At 39.1% G+C, this 6,564-nt stretch overlaps 1 pseudogene; it reads right to left on the reverse strand.

Annotated features, from left to right (window-relative positions):
- Window positions 1-1,230: 1,230 nt before the first annotated feature.
- LOC131922897 (cofilin-1-like) lies at window positions 1,231-1,661 on the reverse strand (annotated as a pseudogene).
- Window positions 1,662-6,564: the final 4,903 nt, after the last annotated feature.

Here is a 6,564-nt window from a genome sequence, read left to right on the forward strand (position 1 = left end):
AATAATTTATCCAACTAATTATATAAAATATACAACTTATCTTTTAATTTTTGCAAGTACAATGGTATTAAGTCAAACATTCTTAGAAATATTTACGTACATCCTTTATTATTTCCTTAAAAGAAATCTGTGGAAGGATTTGCTGGGTCAAAGATATGAACATTTCCATGTTTTTTTTTGTTTGTTTGTTTTTTTGTTTTTTTTTTTAGCTGTTGCCAAATTTCTGCCCAGAAATCATACACTAATGTGCATTCCCACATGAGAAAACATTTGAATGCCCACTCAACAAGGAGATGGATTAGAAAGAAAATTAACAATTTAGATATTGGGAATATTGTTTTTGTTATATTTCTTTTATTTTTGTAACTTATGCATGTTTTTATATTTACCAGTCTATATTGTTTTTGATGTTAGGTCTCTATATGTACTTGCTTTTTCAAAAATTTCAAAATGATTGAAAATATCCTTTCTGGGGTGGGCATTATATTTGGAGAAATCAAATCAATGGGTTTAGAAATTAATAATAATTATGGGATTAACATAATTTACTTTTGATTTTTAAAGTTTTGGCTATGAAAACTTATGTGAAATTTTCCTTCTTTTCCTGTGAGTTTGTGAGATTTTATATAGTTATATAGTGAAGTATTTTTTTTTCTGTTTTGAGACAGAGTTTTAAGCTGTAGCCCAGGCTGGCCTGGAACTTACTTCTCTAAACTTGCAACAATCTTCCTGACACCACCTCCCAGGTGCTAGAATTACAGGTATGAGCCCCTGTACCAGGATAGTCCAAGTATTTTAATTATGCATTGAAATGCAATTTTTCTTAGTGTTTCTTGCATTAATTTTTTTTCAAATAATTTTTTTAATTTTTGAGATTATACAATTACACCATTTGCCCCCTTCTCTTTCTGCCCTCCAAACTCTCCCATTTACAACAACAAATCCAGCTTCTCCTCCCACTGGGTGACTGAGACAAACTTGTTTTGCTTCAATCCAAGAGGAAGGAGAAGATCAAATGTAGTTTGGGGAAGGCCAGAACCATCAGGAGTGGTAAAGGAGAAAAGTCCAGGGGCTTGGGAGGACTGTTCAAGCAACTGGGCCAAAGGCACTACTGCCCTTTTCCTGCTAGGATCCTCCCAGGTCTCTCCAGTCCAGCTGGACAACCTGCAGCTCCCAGAGGGAGGGCAGGTCTGGGCTAGCACGTGTTTCAGGCAGGGGGCTGGAGGCTGATCACAAAGGCTTGCATTCCAGGGAGATAACAGTGGCATGGGCCTTGACCTCCGCTTTGCTTCCTTGTAATTCATGCTGATGCCTGTCAACTTCTGGATGACATCCTTGGAACTAGCATAGATCATTTTGCTCTTAAGATGGACACTCTCAGGGGCCCAGATACCCACCAGGTCCTCCTTCTTGCTCTCCTTGGTCTTGTAGGTTGTATCATAAAGGGCATAGCGACAGTCCTTGTCTGGCAGCTTTTGACAAAGGTGAGTGAGGGTCATCCACAGTTTGCCCTGCATCACCTACCAGGGTCTTTGTGCCCTCCTCCTCCTTCTTCTATCACTCAAACAGTTCTTTGTTTCTGCTGGGATCGATGACTTCGGCATCTTCATGTTACCATACATCTTGGTGACACCATAAGAGACAGATATACTGGAGGCCATGTTTCTGGAAGCAAAGAGAGACAAGGGGAGCTCACTGAAGAACTGAGCCACTGCCAAGATCTGACTTGATTTGTTGTTTTCAAAAACCAACCTAATGATAAACAACTACTGTACCTGGCACCATACACAGCTGTCCCCAAGACCAGGATTCTGAGTGGTTTTGAGTGTTTTCCATTTCACATTTTGGTTTTAGCTGATAGTCCAGCAAAGGTGATTCTGATTGGTAGACTATATATACCAAGTTCAACAGTATTAGCTTATTTTATCATAATCTTAAAATTAAATTAATACAATCTATATATGTAAGGATATTAAAATTAAGAGCAAGGTAACCTGACAGCGAATTGATAAAAAGAAATCAAATGTCACTTTGCTAGATTGATACTGATGAACACTAAGTGCTTGGAGAAAGAAGAGTTTGGATGTCAGGTGAGCAGAATTCCTGAACAACTGACATTATCTCCATATACCATGTTGATGTAGTCAATATTTACAATAGAAACCTACCACATGTGAGGCAGTCCTGGAGGTACTAATAGGATGATACACTATATGGGAAACTCTGGAGTTCACAGCGGTGGACAATCTGGTATTGGAAACGGGACTCAGTCTAGAGGAACTTAAACTCAACTGAACTAAAACACCAGGGTGATACAAAAGCAGAATGTAGTCATTGTCTTGGTTTAATTTGTCTCAAAGTAGAAAACTTGAAATCCATCAGATCTGGGGTTGTCCAAAAGTCGAGCTTTGCTGAAGGCAGTGTGGCATGTTCCAGTGTATTGTGCCTCCAGGATTCAGTCTACATTCTGTCTTACGTCTTGAAATAATGTGGAAGTTATGCCACCCAGACATTTTTCAAATGCTTATCTAGGATTTGACATCTAAAAATATTCCCTGGATCCAAGCGGTTTTCAGAGTCTGATAGAGTAAACAGGGACTTCTTTTTAAAGTGCTTACATATAAAATTATAGCCCAGGATAATTTAATTTGATGAGTCTGGCAAAATAAGTTATTACTGTGGAGTAAAACAGGTGGTATACTTTTCCTTCTGAATTTCATAGTCTTGCCTTTAAGGCTTTTTTTTCTTGATTTTTAGAGACAGGGTTTCTCTGTGTTGCTTGGGAGCCTGTCCTGGAACTCGCTCTGTAGACCAGGCTGGCCTCGAACTCACAGAGATCCTCCTGCCTCTGCCTGCCGAGTGCTGGGATTAAAGGCATGAGCCACCACTGCCTGGCTAAGGTATTTTTAAAATTAAAAAACAAACATCTTTTGTAGCAGGAGTCAAAAATTATGTCAAACTATACGCTAGAGAAGTGTCTATGATCATAATGTAAAATATGCTTTTATGGAGAATTGTGTTGTTCTCATTCACATCATCTTACCTATTGCTCATAGAATCTACTCATTATATCAGAAGAAATAAAACTCCACTCCTCTTGAAATGTATATGACACACACATCATCTACACTACTCCTACATACGTCCTTATTATTTTAAAGCAGGGTCTGCAGGCTCACTAATCATCAATTGACAGCAGTCCTGGGCATAAGGCTGTGTGGTATCTCATTCTTGCTCGTCCTCTGAAATGGGATTCCTTACTGCTTGCTCTTTTTCCTCCTTTGAACAAGCCATGGATGACTTTCAGCCTGTTCTAAACTGATAACACCCAGGAGGCATAACAATATCATGCACAAGAATCAGATGCCTGAATTTAGCCTGCTCCCTGGCGCCATGGAATTGCTCTGTGCTCTGCTCACCTCTACCTTCTCTCCACGTCAACTCAGGTGACAGCCTTTTCCCTAGGGAGGGCTGCTTCCATGGAGAGGTTCTTTCAGGTGCCCTCTGCTTTCCTTTGCTTTGTTCACTTTTGACAATCTCCTCAGTAAAACCCTCACCTCTTTGCTCCACGAAAAGAGACAATATTCTTGAAGGCAACTTGGAAACCAGAAACCAGGGTATCCGTGCAGCCCATTGCATGATTATGAGCTCCCAAAATGAACAATTCAGGCTGATGAGCAGTGCTCATGGCATGTGCTTCTGGAAAAGGAGGAGTTCACGGTGCTGCAAATAAAGTCCTCTTTCCTCTTCTAAAAGTATTCATAGCAACTGAGGAATTTAAAAGTCTATAAAAATGGAAAATAGAGGCTGGGCGGCAGTGGCGCACGCCTTTAGTCCCAGCACTCGGGAGGCAGAGCCAGGTGGATCTTTGTGAGTTCGAGGCCAGCCTGGTCTACAGAGCGAGATCCAGGACAGGCGCAAAGCTACACAGAGAAACCCTGTCTTGAAAAACCAAAGGAAAAAAAAAAAGGAAAACAGAAAAGTTACCCTAGCTGGGAGGTAGTGACGCCTGCTTTTGGAGGATCTCTGTGAGTTCAAGGTCAGCCGGGTCTACATAGCAAGATCCAGGACACCCAAGGCTACTCTGAGAAACTCCGTCTCTAAAAACCAAAGAGAGGAAGAAAGAGTGAGAGAGAGAGAAAAGTTACCCTAAATATGACAATCCAATCAGCCATTTTTTCTTCCTGTCTTTTGTATGGTCCTGTTCTGTCTACATTGCTATAGCCTGCCTTTGTAGTTAATATTATAGTATGATACTTTTTATGGTACTACATGGCCTATTTTATTTTATCAAAGATTTTGCACAACAAAAATGATAGCACCATTAGCCCTGTAACCATTTGAAGGAGCTCAGAAGTCCTCTTGAAATTATACTAATTAAACTTATCTTTATTCAAACTATTAAAATGTAAAACATATATATTAAATATGTTAATTGTATGACATAGGAATTATATCTCAATGAACTTTTATTTAAAAATATAAAAATAAACAAATTATTCCCCTTAAAGTAATTAAATATCTACATAATTTTATATATGAATATTATTATAATATATATGTTGTATATTATACTATAATACCTGATATAATATATAAAATATTATATATATATATATATATATATAGTGTGTGTGTGTGTGTGTGTGTGTGTGTGTGTGTTTGTTTTAGACAGGGTTTCACTATGTAGCTCTGGCTGACTTAGAACTCACGCTGTAGATCAGACTTGCCTGAAACTCAGAGATCTGCCTGCCTCTGTCTCGTAAGTGCTAAGATTAAAGGTATATACCACTATGTCCAACCAAAAATAATTATATGTTTAATGATGTGTGATATAATAGAATACACCAAAATCTTTTTTGTGTTTTGTCATTTGTATTTCGCCCTGTATAACTTAGATGTTAGCGTCAAGATTTCATTTTTTTCCTTCAGATATATTTGCAAAGTCAAGCAGAAGTTACATGAAATAAGTTTGCTCTCAATTTGAACAACAATCTAAACTTATAGAGGTTGTGCAAAATACCCCAGACACCAACAGGAGGCAAGAACACCCTTTAGGGCAGTGGTTCTCAGCCTGTGGGTCTCAACCCCTTTTTTTGGGGGTGGGGCACTGAACAACCCTTTCACAGGGGTCAAATATCAGATATCCTGCATATCAGATATTTACATTATAATTCATAACAGTAGCAAAAAACACAGTTATGAAGTAGCAACAAAAATAATTTTATAGTTTGGGGTCACCACATGAGGAATTGTATTAAAAGGTCACAGCATTAGGAAGGTTGAGAATCTCTGCTTTAAGCGTTTCAAGGGGAGAGGAGGGTAGGTAAATAAGTAGGTAGAAATAACAGATAAGGATGAAAGAACTCTGGGGTAAGTGGCCCTGGATTGAGGTCCAGGTAGGGTGAGTTCCAGGTACAGACATCACCAGCTTCAGCAATGCCTCCAAATTGCAACAGCCCTGAGGCAAAAAGCCCTTCTGAGCAGGCTCAGGTTCCAGCAGAAACCAGTGTTGCCTCTAGGCTAGCCAGAATGGCTCCTTAAGAGCTTTGTGATCTCAAGACAATCAGAAACTTTACATGAATGCATCCAGGGTTGAGGAGTCTCAGTCACCGCAGATTGAATCTGCTTGGCCTGAAGGAACACGGATGTGGATTCTGGTTTACAGAACTGAAAAGAAAAAGGTTTTTTGTTTTGTTTTGTTTTGTTTGTGTGTGTGTTGTTTTTTTTCTACAAATGTTCACTGTCAGTATAGAAGTATTGTAATCATAAAGATTGCAATCATTTTCTCAATCACTTCATAAATGATGTTACTAATAAATTTTTCTTTTTCTTTCTTTCTTTTTTTTTCTCGGAGATGAGGACCGAACCCAGGGCCTTGAGCTTGCTAGGCAAGCGCTCCACCACTGAGCTAAATCCCCAACCCCACTAATCAATTTTTCAGAGGGAGTTCCTCCCCAACCACACACAGTGTAGGGTACTGATGTGTTTTAAATCTTGAAAGGATCTTGGAGATCTAGTGTAAGTCCTTTATCTTATAGATTAAAAGGTTGAACGAACCTTCAGAATGCAAAACAAATCCTCCAGAGCCACAGACTTGCAGCTAGGGTAGAACCAGGGATCTTTACTCCTAGGCAATGTCTGTCCGCTTTCTTGAAGTAGGATTTGTCAAGACCACACTAAAGTGGCAGTATGTGGATGAGACGGCATACTCTGCCAGGAGCCTTACCGTTGTCCACTCCATAGACGGATGTAGAACTCGATAATCGTCACATGCATACTGTTCAAAAGTTGGCTTTACTATAATTTATTTGAGAACTGAGAATTGAGAACACGGTGGGTTTTCAAGTGTAATTCACCAGAAAATGATTGCCATTGACTAAACTTCACAAGTACGATGGCACAGTCTTCTAGAAGAGCCGTGTAAATCTTATCATACTATAGAAAGACAGTCCATTATTCCTTCCTGTGTATCTTCCACAGTAAGACTGTGAAGACATACTTTGACCTACATTTTTACTCTTTCTATAACATGACTGTGACGTAATTCAGAAGGACCAGCAG

This window comes from Peromyscus eremicus, chromosome 12, assembly GCF_949786415.1.
Source record: "Peromyscus eremicus chromosome 12, PerEre_H2_v1, whole genome shotgun sequence".
NCBI classification, from domain to species: Eukaryota; Metazoa; Chordata; class Mammalia; order Rodentia; family Cricetidae; genus Peromyscus; species Peromyscus eremicus.